Genomic DNA, 14571 nt, shown 5'->3' with positions numbered 1-14571 from the left:
CTGCCACGTGTCGACACGTGGCAGAGTTACCATCTGCGTCATTAGGCCTATATCGCGATACGCGATAGGCCTGCTGAGGAACCTATCGCGTATCGCGATAGGGACCAAAATTTCGTCTATAAATAGCAGCCATGGGGTGTTCATTTACCACATCCCAAATCAGTTGTTCACTCTCTCACTAGCCTCTCTCTACAACCCGACAATCATATAAACGATTTGCCTCGATAAGCGTGCCTCGATCTCTTGTTTGTGTACACCGTTTCCTCGAAGTTTGTGCCACCCTCCACCCTCATTCATCAAGAAGGCATTGTTATGGAAAAGAGTCCCGAAAGACGTGCCGACGAGTGTTGAAGTTGGCATATCAAAGTTGATTGAGAAAAGTAAATCGGCGTCGGAGTGCTGCTCAATTCTCTAGAGTTTCTATACGCCATTTAAGGTTAGGCGTAATGATGAATTCAATATTATATTAAAGGCTTAAGCCTTAAGTTGAGGATATACTCGATACCTCGATAAAAGAAAAGAAAAGAAAAGAAAGCATAACAAAGAAACAAATGAAAGTGTGATTATGAATATTGTTGGATACGTATATATGTGTGAAAGTATATATGTAAATATTCTTTGTTATGAAATATTATTTAATAAATAAAGAGTATTCTTAAATAATAAAAGAAAAAGATTACGTTTCTTGGAGAAGAAGAAACGTCGGGTTTTTAATATAAACTAAAGGTTTATAATTTACTTTTAAACTAAAGGTTTTCAAGTAAATAAGAATTGAACTAAAGGTTCAATCGAGGATTGAGATATAAGACTAAAGGTCTTAAGACGGATCGTGTATCCGACTAACAAATATTTATACTCGTACTATAGGTGCGAGATAAAGAAAGGGAAAGACCCTTGGACGGTGAGTGAAGCCGATCCTAAAGAGACAAGGTGAATACGCCCCCAAACTTTTACTTATTTAAAATGAGTCAAACTTGTTATTTGAAATTGTTTACAAGGAACTATGTGTTCCTAAAACCGTTATGAATAAGGGTATAAACCTAGCCCTCAGGCTGTGGTATACGTATGTCTGGATCCTTACATAGGTGGTACTATGCGATGTATGGGCATGATCGCACCACCTTTGGTCGTAGGACGCTCTCCTGCAGGGAGTACGACCTTATGTGTATATTTACGGGTACTTAACTAAGTCGAACGCTGCGGTGTTTGCTGAGGTGACCTAGAGTAGAGGCTGATATTTATAATGTGTTATTTGACTTTGTTATTCCTAAGCCACGTTGGGCCGAGGCATGCGTAGTCTCGAGGGGTAATAAAGTAAAAGAAATATTTTTGTGTCAGTGTGTTCACCAGCATTTGTTGCTGACGTATTTTATAACATTTTGCAGGTGAACAAAGCTAGAGCTTAGAAATGACGAAGTACTAATATCCGATGGCTCAGATTCTTTTTGTATAAATTTAATATGGTGGTTTGTATAACATAAACAAATAATCTTTTATTAACAACTTAAACGGGTATTTATAATTCCCGTCTTTTGAATATATATATAAATGTTACACTTTTGATCCTTAAAGTTTTATAAGTCTTCCGAAACATAACGCAACTCTGAATTATTTACAAACACGATACCAACTTGTGGGTCGCACTCTTAGGCCCTAGATGGGGGTGTGACACAAACATGATTAACAATCTACCTATACTGTTAAAACAAAACAATATTTTCACATGTCTTTTAACTGGACCCTCCACGAAGACTTCCAAGTATACAAGTTTTCATTTTCACAATTTCCATTTGATGAATGGTAAAATTAAAAATATGTTGTTCATGAGAATCGAGCTCATTACCTTACTTTAAAATGTTTGTGGCTTACCAACTAAAATAGGATGAATTGATATTAACCTTCTTTTTTTCATAATTGATATATATTCACAACCTTTCATTTTGATTTCTTTTATAATAATCAAATAAAAAATAATATTACAAATTTATGTATTTTTAGAAAAATATTTATATCTTATATATCCGTAAGGTATGTTATTATGTATATTATTAAATTTAACCTTTTTGTTGTATTTTTTTAACCATCCATTTATTACATGGACCCTATCATAGTATAAGAATTATAACCCTTGCTAATTAGTGTCAACCAACATGTATTTTGTGTAAATTAAAGCTTATTTTCATCATACACTTATACATATACAAGGGTATATCACAAATAATAATTTCTCATAAAACTTGTCTTAAAAAACCAATTCAAGCTAGTAAATTAAATAAATCAAGTCATCAAAAAAAAAATAACAAAATCAAACAATAAATCAAGTATGTTGTATAATAAATTTGAAATACAAATTTGATCGATATGAGTGTTCCGTGTAGATGCGTAAAGTAGTATGGTTGTTGGGTTTGGACGATACTGTTTATCCGGCTTTGATTGTTGTGTGATATGTTGTATTGTGTGTAGGTACTGGCAGTGTATGACGTGGTTGTGTTGTGTATATGTATCCAACTTATGTGTAGGTTATCACAAAGGATTAGTTTGAAACTGATAGTTTGCTTTGTGTTGCAGGTCGTAAGCGGAAATAGCCAGGTTTTAGTATGTCGACAAGTAAGTTTTTGTTAAGTGGTTTTTTAGTTTTTTGTATAGAGATAATAGATTTTTACTGTGGTTGGTGAGGTTTTTTCAATAAAGGTTTTGTTTCTGTTGTGTAGAGCGGAAAAGCGAAAGTATTGCGAATAAAACAAGCTTTTCAAAGTTTGTCAATGATATGGGGAACCCTGTTGATGTGGATGCGGAGGAGGAGATTCAACGTATGGTTGAAGGTTTGTTGTTTTGTGATAAATTAGTGTTGGTTGTGTATTTTAAAAATAATGGATTGATATTAAAGCAATAAATGTGCGTGTAGGTGATGTCGAAAACATTTCAGTAACCACAAAGGTGCAGAAAGGACAACGCTCACCCGCTAAGAAGAAACTGAGAGGTAAGGGTATTCCGTATGAAAAGCATGTCGACTATTTGTATTAGTTTTTGGGATATTTATGTGGTTGTTAACTTATATTTTATATAATTATATGCAAAGTTGGTGATGATGAACGTGGTTCTCCTGGTGGTGATGGGGTGACCAAGGCATTAATGGATGTTGATGACGACTTTGTGGACGAGCAACCTAATGTAGGCAATCAGGAACTAGTAGAACCAAAACAGGAGAAGTTGAAAGGATAGGTGAAGTATGAGAAGTACGATGTGCCTAGTATTAGGACAAGATCGTCTCCGCACTCTTTGTTTAATGCGATGAAAAAACTATCAAATGCACAGAAAGAGTGTGTGAAGGCAATGGGTTTTGGTAAGTTTATTGGGATGACATAGGACGGAATACCTGGTAATTTGGGATACTATGTGGTGGACAATCTTGATACCACCACAATGACTGTGAAACTGAGCAAAGATGGAATAAAGATAACAAAGTCCGGTATCCATGCGTTGACCGGATTACCAAACTCGGGTGTTGTAATCAGAAAATCTGATGATGCCAAGTCCGTTCTCACCGCAAGTAAGACATGGAAAGCTGCTTATGGTAAAAGCGATCTGAGCCCCCCTGATATAGACAGTAGATTAGGGGAGTATGATGAAGTGGGCTGGTCATTTAGGGTGGATTTTGTGATGCTCTTCATTGCAACAATGGTTGAGTGTTCCGGAAATGGTAAGTGTCTGAAGGCGTTCCTACCTTACATAACCAAGGAGTGTGATTTCAATAACATTGATTGGTGTGAGGTTATATACCGGAGTGCTAGAGATTGTACGGACAGATGGAAGTGTGACGAGCGGAAGGCTTACCATCTCGGGCCCTTGACGATTCTTAGTGTAAGTTAACTGACACTTGTAATGGTTATTTCCATTATTGTATCGTGTCTAATGTGTGTGAAGTTGTTTGAAACTAGTTTGTGGTTACGTAACAGCCTGGTGAAGGTAGTAAACGGTTATGTTGATTTTAGATGTTAAAAATAGTCGATTAACGTTCACGTAACCAGTTTTGTGATGGTCGATGCTAATAATTTTTTTGAATGTTATATATTATAAATGTGAGGAGCGTATGTAGTTATGTGTTTTGAAAGTATTTATTTGTTGTGTTGTTGTAGTTGTATTATGTTGACACGGTAACAAGCGACAAAATACCACGCACACTATTTAATCTTGGGTTTGGTGGCTGGACGTTGGAGAAGTTGAAGGAAAGACAGAACATTGAAATGGCAGGGGGTGGGTTTGGTAGATGTAAAAGCCCGGAGGTTGTTGTAGAATGTTGCAAAAGGATTTGTAAAGTCAAAGATAAGAGCAAGGCCAGCAAGTCAGACGCAACATCGTATCTACAGGTATATAAGTAGACATGAATATAGCAACTGATGTTTGACTGAATTTATGAAACCCCATGTTGTTAATTATGTAGGAGAAGTTGGAACGTATGGGGTATGTGTTGGACATTGATTCACCAATGCAAGGAAGAGTTTGAGATAATAGCGACAGTCGTGTGTGGTGAGAATCCAGGAAATGATGAGGCAAAGGAACTTGCCGACAAGTACAAGGAAACTGTTCAAACACACTAGGAGTGGCAATCTGATGTTGGTACGTGTGGAAATAAAGACTTTGGTGGCAATGTGTTGGAGGTGCGGGTAGAAACTGGTAAACCCATGGATGTTTGTAATCAAAAGGGGAGTCTTGGAAAGGTAGACGACGATAACCGTGAGAAGAGGATGGGTAATACGCAAGAAGGAAGAGGAGAAAATTGTTCACGTGAAGTTGTTGGTGTATGTGCGGCCGATCCGATTGCCTCACAGTTTTGGAGTGATCCACAGGTTGTTAAAGAAATTTGCGATAGTGCGGACAAGGCAAGTGCAGGTGGGAGTGGATGCGGGAGTGGCGGCATAGGTGGATCTATTGGTGGTAGTGGTAGTCGTAGGTTGAATATGATGCCAGAAAATGTTGTGCATGTCGATGAGCCTTCATTTAGTTTGGGACTGACGCAAGTTGATGAAGGAAATGTGGTGAAGACACCAGCCACGACAACAATGTCACTTGATAAAATGATGGCGGACGATGAATTGAGGAAACCGGCAAATGAAGATAAACAAGGGATGGACAGTGATACGGACCACGTTCCCTTGGGTGTGTTGTCAAGATTAATTGCACAAAAAGGTAAAGGCATCACAAGGGAGAAAAGGGAGACACGGCTGAGCTACCTGGTTAGATCGCCGTATATGAAAAGGTCGGTTGACATTCAGAGTAACGAAGATAAATATGAAACTCTGGTGTGGAGTACATACATAAGACTGCTGGTCTTGAAATGCAAGTTTTGTTTGGTGCATTTAATATTTTGATAGTATGTCGTCGTTAATGGTTGTAACCTAGGTGTGATGTTGTGCAGGGAAGCGGTTTTTGTTACTGATGAAGGTGTGGAAGGGTATAGAGGTGCTTTTGAGTCACTGCAGCCCAACATGACGATTAATAGCAACGTAATCACCTGTTTCTCAATGGTAATGAATGAGGCGGAGGCGTATAGGAGCGACTCGTCACCGTATAGGTTGTTTCTTGGTCCCGTCGAGCTTGTAAATCGTTATATTGTTATATAATCATAAAGGCTGAAAGAATTTTATAGTAGTATGTTCTGGTGGGTTGGTGAACAATGTTTGTTAGTGGACAGTACACGTGGTAGATAGATTGGAAGCGAATCGGGACATATTTGTGATGGGCATGGAAGTTATAGACACATAGGTGCTCGTGAAAAATGTTGTGGAGGTAGTTAGGTGTGTCTAGTAAATTGTTGGAGTTGGTGAAGGTTAAGTAACGTGTAGGTGTCTGCTATATTTATAGATAATCTGTGGTTGTCGTTAGTAGTATAACCATATTAACAATAACTGGTTCTGTTTTATTTACAGAATGGTAGCATACTTGGATTTAAAGATTTCACGTTCACAACGGGATTCGGGATGATCAAGGAGTTAGTTAGGTGCGCGGTGAAAAACGAAGCAACGAAACTTAAATTAAGACCATATAAGATGTTTGTTATACCTATTGTGTCGGGTAGCCACAGCTATCTGGTGTGTTTTGATGTAAAAAATTTGGCAATTGATGTGTTAGATTGTGTTGACAAGTCAGCAAACAAACGTTGGTCGAAAGCCCATAAGAAGTCGGATGAAGAGTATGTTGGTTTATGCACGCACACGGTCATGAAACTGGTTAGTTTTGTTTTGAATTGTGTACTAGTTTTGTTTACTTTTGTTTTTTGTTTGGGGGTAAAGTTTTATGTGTTAAATGATTGGGGTTGGATGCAGAAGGAGTTTTTTGTCAGCTATCTGACAATTGCCGATCAACGAAAAGCAACTGCAATGGAGGGGGTAGAACCGAAGTGGTTGAAGATAAAGTGTACGATAAGGGAGTCTGGGTTGTTTGTGATGAGGCATATGGAGACGTTCATGGGTGGAGTGAACGGCAGATGTGGACTAGGTGATGGGTCGTTAAGGTCTAAGAAGGTGTTACTCGGCTTAAGGGTAAAGTACACAGCCAAGATCCTTCTAGCTGCCATAAACAAGCATAAACCGATTATCGATGAAGCGGTGCTTAACGATGAAAGTATGACAAGCTGATGGCAACTACCTAAGTTTAATGCTTTTATGTTTTAAGCGTTTATATTTTATTGTTTTTTTGACCTTAGTTAATTTTCGTTAAAGTGTTAAACTATGTTTTGTGGGCTACGTAGACGGATCTGATCTGATGTGTAGTCGTATGTGATGTGTCAGCCGTTGTACACGGCTGGGTTTTTTGTGTTTGGTTAATGTAATTGGATTTAAATTTCCTAATGAAGTTATTAAGTTTTCAATATTTTGTATGTTACTTTAAATGTAGTTGTTTAGTGGTTAAAGTATTTTGCGCGTATGGTTTGTGGTTGCCAGAAATACGTTATTGGGTTGTGATGTTGTATGCTAGTCATAGCGGTTTTTGTGTATGTGTTTGGCATTAGAAGGATGCGTGTCAAGAACATGTGGCGATATAGGTCATATGAGATAAAGATTTGGATGTAGGTAGACATAGAATGGTTAAATATTGATCATGTGATGTGTGTTAAAACAAAGGTGAATGTGTATTACATTGAGAAGTGTCGGTTTGATTAATGTGTTTGGGGTTAATGTGAAGGCGCCGACCCCACATAAGTAGATACTTCTAAGACATCATATACATCCATATTTAGGTTTAGTGAACACACATCAGCTGCAAATGTTAAATAGCAATATGTATGAGAGATTTCGAACCAGTGAGACTGATTTCACAAGTGTGTGAAGTTGGTGTGTGTTAATGTTTAATAGTCGGTGCATGTGCGTGTTGTATGCTAACAAACGCGCCTGTGTACATACGAAACCTACACATACACCAACATAAAAAAGTGGTGCCTACATGACAAGGCGCGTGCGCATGTGTATGTTCAAAGTCCAATGAGACGTCATAACACACAAGTAAGGCCATGATGTGTACGAACAAAGAGATATGTGTGCGTTGATAGATACCGACGTATACGCGTAGGGACGTGAACGTTTGGGTGGGGACATATATACCAACGGATGTAAGTGCATGCATGTGGGCGTACGAAAATACGATGTCACTGCGTATGCGCATATGCAAAAGTGTTAACGCGCGCAGCCAATAGTATGTATGCGAATGTTTGACAGAGTTATATGTGCACGTTTGTAAACCTGTGTGTTCGTATGTGCGTGATAGCCGATGTACGGTATGTTATGTAAGAGCATGCGTTGGCGTCAACCGCTAAAGTGGCTGTATGTACAGGCAGAGTTGAACAGACATTTCGACGTACATGGTACATCTGTTTATAACAGCAGGCGTGAAGTTTTAAAAAGCACTTGTTCATCAGTTATAGACTAGTAGATATACGGTTACACATATAGAATTGCGAAAGGGAAGTTTGTAGTAATTGTTAAACACATTGATCCTTGGTTCTGCCATTCAAGGTGAACAGGTGTTATTGAAGCAGTGGGTTTCGAGACACAGACGTAGAATAGTTAACAATAATTTGCCAAGGGCTACGTGCATAACTAAGCAAACAAAGGGTCCACAAAGGCGGGTATATATAAAACATATGAAAGTCTAGAGAAAACGATTGTTTAATATAAAAAGAAAGCTAATCAAGACGAATACTCTGGTTTCTCAAATATAAATGAAAAAAAGAAAAAAAACAAAAAACACAGTCTTTTAGTCTTTATAACTCGAGTCGGTGTCGTTGCTGTCATCAGATTCTTCAGATGAGTCCGTTTCAGATGTGTAAACGGTCTCGTCGGTTTCCACATATTCCATACCTTGTTTGTCCATCATTGCTACTTTATCTTTTCTTGCCTGGAGCCTGTCTTTTCGCCGTTGCTCACGCTCCTTTCGCTTGCGTTCTTTTTCGAGCATAACTTTGTAATGGTTACGTGAGTCGTGACCACGAACATGTTTGTCACATTTCTTGCAAAACCTTTTTGGTTTCTTGCTTTTCTTTTTGGCCATCTCACTTGGACCTGTCTTGCGCTTGCGGGACCCAGAACCCTTATTTCTAATCCTTGTCGGTGGAAGTATGGTGACCTTTTCGGGTATCTTGTAACCAATCAAATCTTGGATTACGGCAGACTTGCTGTTGTATGAAGGTTCGCAAGGAATTTTCTCCCAAAATTTGTTCTTCATCTACTACATTTGGTCAACCAAGGACTGAAGAAGTTCTGTGTTACCTCGTGCCCGGTCCGCGCACTGATTGGTCAAAGTCAAAAACTGTTCCCTCAGTTTGGACCTATCGTCTAGAGGAACTCCGTATCTGGATTCAATCTTGAAAAGTGACGATGGTAGGACGTCACTCCTCCACCGTGTTGGGATGTATTTTTCAGGGATTTCCTCTATTAGCTCGATTTGGAAGACTTTAAAAACGTGTCTACATAGGTAGCCAATGCGAGTGAAGCTCTTACAGGAACACGAAAAAGTGTTGTCATTGAGATTGTGAGTCACCTGCATAATAAGTTAAAAAAGGGTTAGATGTTAATGACATGAAATTATATAAACTCTAAGTTTAAGCTGTGGTGATACGTGATGAAACATGAACCTTGAATTCACCAACAAACCCATTTCGTTTGTCCTTGTGATTGATAAAGTGAATGTTCAGTCCGTCTTCTGACTCAATACGAGTACGTGCACAATGATACAGTCCCCTTGTAATCTCTTTCTGAACCTCTTTAAAAATCGTTATAGTGTAGACATTTGATGCGTGGCGCTCGATTGGCAAAGGGGTCTCCAAACGAGGTGTCTGTGTTGTCGTATCATTTTGCAATTTGTGTTGCACGTATCGTTGAGCATTCAATGCCATTTCAAAACAGTTCATGAATTGAACAAGATTGTTGCCTAGGCTATAATATACTTTGAACTGTGAATTGGAACTCTCACACCGGGAGGTAGTCTTCATTAGGCAACACATTGGAAGCTCTCTAAAGTAAGCCGGGACCCAAATTTTTTTAATAGCAAACATGTCTTTTAACCATTTGTGTTTTCGCTTAAGTTGAATTCGTCAATCAAATCATGCCATCTAGATTCAAAGGTCTCTGGCTTGATGAACACATTCCAAACCAACTTATTAACACGACACCTGATTTCTTCATTAACCTGAATCTCTCCCTTCAGCTAACAAAAAAACCACAAGTCAATAATATGTTTGAAAGTGTTACACGCGAAAAAAAAGTAGAATTAAAACCAGATTCATACCTTAACAGGTATTTTATTTGTAACATGACACATGCACAGTCTATGTGTGGATTTGGTCAAAACACTTGAAACGGCTTGTTTCATAGCCACATCCTGATCAGTCAAGACCAACCTGGGCTGCTTGCCATGAGCTGTTATGAACGCATTTAGTAACCACTGGTAAGAGTCAATCGTCTCATTATGTATTAAGCCAGCACCAAAGGTAACACATTTCTTGTGGCAATCCACGCCCGTGAAAGGGACAAAAATCATATTATGCCTGTACGTACACAAATGTAAGGGATATGAAATATTAATGAAGGGTGTTGCAGGAAAAGATAATCGCACAATCATTACCTGTTTGTTCCGTACGTAGCATCGAAAGCTAGCACTTCACCAAACATACTGTGGTTGCATCTAGATATGTTGTCACACCAGAATATTGACCTTAGATGATCTTTTTCAGCTTTGTATTGGAAAAAAAAATCCTCCAAATTATTCATGTTGTCGGAAAACCTATCAACAATCATTTGAGCATCCGCATCAGCTACACAAGACCTAACATTGCGAGCATGGTTCTTAAAGTCAGACTTTGTTCATGTGACCAAGTGTTGGCCGCCCTTCAGGGATGATTGCACACAGTGAGCAACGGTTGGACCGAAACCGGCAGTTTGAAGACTTTGAATTAATTTCTTTTCTGTAAACTGTAGCTGTCTTCGTCCTCGGGTTAGGTCCATATTATAATCATTGACAAGGCCATGATTGTGAGCCTCTATGAAATTATATATCTCAAACCCGACTGATGTTGATGGAACTTTAAGTCTAATACATGCAGTGCAACCGGTGACCTTTATATTCATGTGGCGTCGCTTGGTAGATGACGATGAGGTGTCCATGGTATCGAAATCTTTGAAACGTGGGCTACCGGATTTGCTACATACCATATACCTATGGGAGATGGCACCTTTTGTCCGTGTTGAGGTTGAGATCCTAACGTCAAAACCAGCTTTGGATGCGTAAGCCTTGTACATAACAACAACATCATCCCATGTTTTAAAATGTAACCCGATGGAAGGTTTTTCATCTGATGGAACATTTGGGATCCAATATTTTGTCCCATCAGATGCGTACGTGTAGTTTGGTTGGTCATTTTCTGCATGTAATACTAAATCAACAAGTCAAACAATATACTAATAATTGGATAATAATAATAATAAATGATAATGAAAGTAAGTGTAAGTAATGAAACTTGGTTAATTCTTACGTTCAAGGCTAACAACTTGTGGAACACTCGACTGACCGAGTAACGTCTCATTAGTTTCTGGGATAATGGTTTGAATCTCGGGAACATCATCATTTCTTGGAAAAACGGTTTGAATATCGTTAAAATGACTAGATACTGTTAAAAATGAGTAAAACCTAGATCATTATACAAACAAAAATGACATTAAAAGATCATTATTGAAAAAGATGAATACTATCAATAAAAGAAGATGACTACTACTTAAAAAACATTAAAAGATCAGCATATTATTAGCATTTAAAAATTATCAGGCTAATTGCAACATTATATTTGTTTAAAATACCTAGTTTTTGAAATTGTATACCATTATGACTAACATAATGTTTATAGAGATATGTCACTAGCAAAATAAAACGAGTATAACAAGATTGTAGGCGACATACATACAAAAAAAACTACGCATTTGAGAAAATGTAGATACACACAGAGAGGAGTCCATACATACAACTGTATGAACATACATACACACAAAAAAAAACTATACACATTTGAGTAAATGTACATACATACAGAGAGGAGCCCATACATACAACTGTATGAACATACATACACACAACAAAAAAAAACTATACACATTTGAGCAAATGTACATACACACAGAGAGGAGTCCATACATACAACTGTATGAAGATACATACACAAAAAAAACCTATACACATTTGAGAAAATGTACATACACACAGAGAGGCGTCCCTACATACAACTGTATGAACATACATACACACAAATGAATGAATCAAACCAAAATATACCGACGATATAAAAAGTTAAGGAAACAAATATTGTTTTGTGTTTTATATAAAATAAATTGATAAAGTGAGCAAAATGTGGTTTCTAATACTTGGACTGCGTGATTAACGTGAATTTGTGTAGTTGATAAATTGAGCAAAATGTGGAACTTACTTTCGTAATTATTAGTCGGTATGATGCTTGACTGAGGATTATGTGAAGATGAAACATGGTCCATTGCACCTAATAATTTGAGAAAAGCTGATAAATTATGTGAAGATGATAGGTTAAGGTGTGGAAGGTGTGGAACAAACTGATGCTTGACTGGAACAAACTGATGCTTGACTGAGGATTATGTGAAGATGATAGGTTAAGGAAAATAAACAGTTTTTATAATAATAAAGACCCATTTAAGGCTGAATATTCAGTTAAGCATGTAAAAGATAATGATTTTGATCTTTCATAAAAAAAATATTCATATATATCTTGCAATACATCAAACATTGAACCAAATTAACACTAAAATTAAATAGAAAAAAAACATTAAACGCTAAGTAATTATAAATCATAAGATCAAAACATCATCAGTTACCAGAAAATTCATCCTATTAGTTTTGTTGAAACATAATAAATTAAATTTCAATTCTCACGGATAATTTGAAAACATTGGTAAATCGAAATTAGATTGGTAAAACGAAATTGATGTAAAGATTAACGAGAAGTAAAACCTGATTTTCCTGAACCGATAAAGATTTAGGGCTGATTTAGGGAAGAATAATATTGGGCATAACATACGCCTGTTGAATATCACAAACGAATTGGACGTCATCTTCAACAATCAATCTAGACACGATATGCGATGATGGTTTGAAAGCCTAGTTATATGGGATTGTGAAATCAAAAATTGAAAGTGACGATCGATGAAGCCGAGGTATACGCAGGTTATTAAAACATACCAAATATAAAATAATATGATATGACCTGTTTACCCTTTAACATAAATTAAAAAAAAGAAAGAAAATACATGATTGGTTAATATCACTTCTCGCACTTCTCGCTGTAAAAAAACTTCTGAAATGAACCAATACCTATATATATATATATATATAGGGGTAATATTTTGAGAACTTGATGAGTTGTAAGAATTTTAAGAACTCAATTTTGGACCAAACATTTAATTAAATGAGTTAGAATATGTGGGTGAGATTAAATTTGATTAAAAAAATAATCAGGATAGAGAATAAATATGTTTGTTGATTACACAAGTTTAAACTTTAGTTACACATGTGTAAAAAGTCGATTCGGTGTGTAAAAAATTACGGTAATTTTTTGTACATTACTTACATTTACGTATTACACATGTGTAAAAAAAATTCAAAAAAAAGTTGTTACGTTGTGTTCTTTAAACTCAAAGAGGTTCTCAAAAGAAATAAATCCTATATATATATATATTATTAATCTGATTTATATCATAATTTAAATGTATGTTTTATTTGGATTGCTGGTGGCCTTACTGTCTTTAACATTTCTAGTTTCACGTAATTAACATATTTGGTAAAATGTTTCTTTCAAAGAATTAAAATATATAAAAATACTACTACTATGTTTGTTCTCTTATTAAGCATATTCGATGGTACAAAGTGGCTTCGTAGAAATGTCGATCAAACGTGGAGTCGAAGGTATGTGGCGTGTTTCTCGTTTTATTTAGCTTTTGGTCAAAGAATTTGGTCAATACTAAATAATTTTCCAAGTCATCCGAATTTACGTCGTCCATTCGCCAACCTCAACTCCTAAAATGAAAGACCACTCACCATTTTCTTTCATATATTTTTTCAAACCTATTTTGTGAAATTAGTTATTATATAATATTTTCATATATTTAATTTTTATTCTACTTTTAATATATATATAGGAAATAAAACCGGTTGGTATGGTTTACTTTTGTTACATTAACAACAATAAACCCAAAAAAACAATTTAGTGAACGCCGAGAAGTATTGATATTCATATAGCTTATGACAAAACAAACATTGTATTTAAAATGACGTGTTTTTGATTGGTAAACACGCTCATTGCTGCTGCGAGTTGCGAAGTTGATCGATATCGAGTATGTTCGTGAGGGTATCCTAGCAAAACCCAACAAATAAATTTAACGCCCGAGTACCAATAGTTATCATATTTAAAAAAAATTGAAAAATAATATATATCTTAATGACGTGGCATAGGTAAAACCCGCTCGATGAGGTTCGCTCGCTGCAAGTGCGTATCGAGGTAATTTCGGTTGTTACTGGTTAGGTTAGTAGAGTATCGATTCTAAACCCAAAATTAAACCAAATCAAAAACTCAAACATATAAAAAGCAAATTATTAAAAAAACGTCAAAAATATTAAAAAAAAAACAAGTAAAAAAAATTAAAAAAAAAGTCTTAGTGCTATCCAACCAGATAAAAATAAAAGAAAACAAATAAATAAAATTTACAAAAAACTGGCATGGAAATTAAATACGACAGGGGGAGGGGTAACATTTTACTTCAACTCAGTTATTATTATTATTTTTTTATATAGCTTGTGCTCAATTTAATTTAATAAAAATAAAAATATTTTACATAATGCAAAAGTATTGGAAAGCTTTACCTTATAGAGTTATAGTTACTAAGTTTTTGAATATGTGACGATTTACAATTCTTTAAATTGATTGTGATTTGATTTATATTTATGATATTTAAAATTATCATGTTTATCAAATCAATAGTTAAACGAGTTGACACTGTCCCACCCAAC

At 36.2% G+C, this 14571-nt stretch overlaps 1 pseudogene; it reads right to left on the bottom strand.

The window, feature by feature from the left end:
* Nucleotides 1-8234: 8234 nt before the first annotated feature.
* On the bottom strand, nucleotides 8235-12029 carry LOC143586096 (protein FAR1-RELATED SEQUENCE 5-like; annotated as a pseudogene).
* Nucleotides 12030-14571: the final 2542 nt, after the last annotated feature.

This window comes from Bidens hawaiensis, unplaced genomic scaffold (assembly GCF_021521415.1).
Source record: "Bidens hawaiensis isolate Kalapana, Puna unplaced genomic scaffold, B.hawaiensis_p1.1 tig00034309_1, whole genome shotgun sequence".
Classification (NCBI taxonomy): domain Eukaryota; kingdom Viridiplantae; phylum Streptophyta; class Magnoliopsida; order Asterales; family Asteraceae; genus Bidens; species Bidens hawaiensis.
The sequence above is the reverse complement of the archived record's forward strand: the minus strand, read 5'-3'. Positions and strand labels throughout refer to the sequence as shown.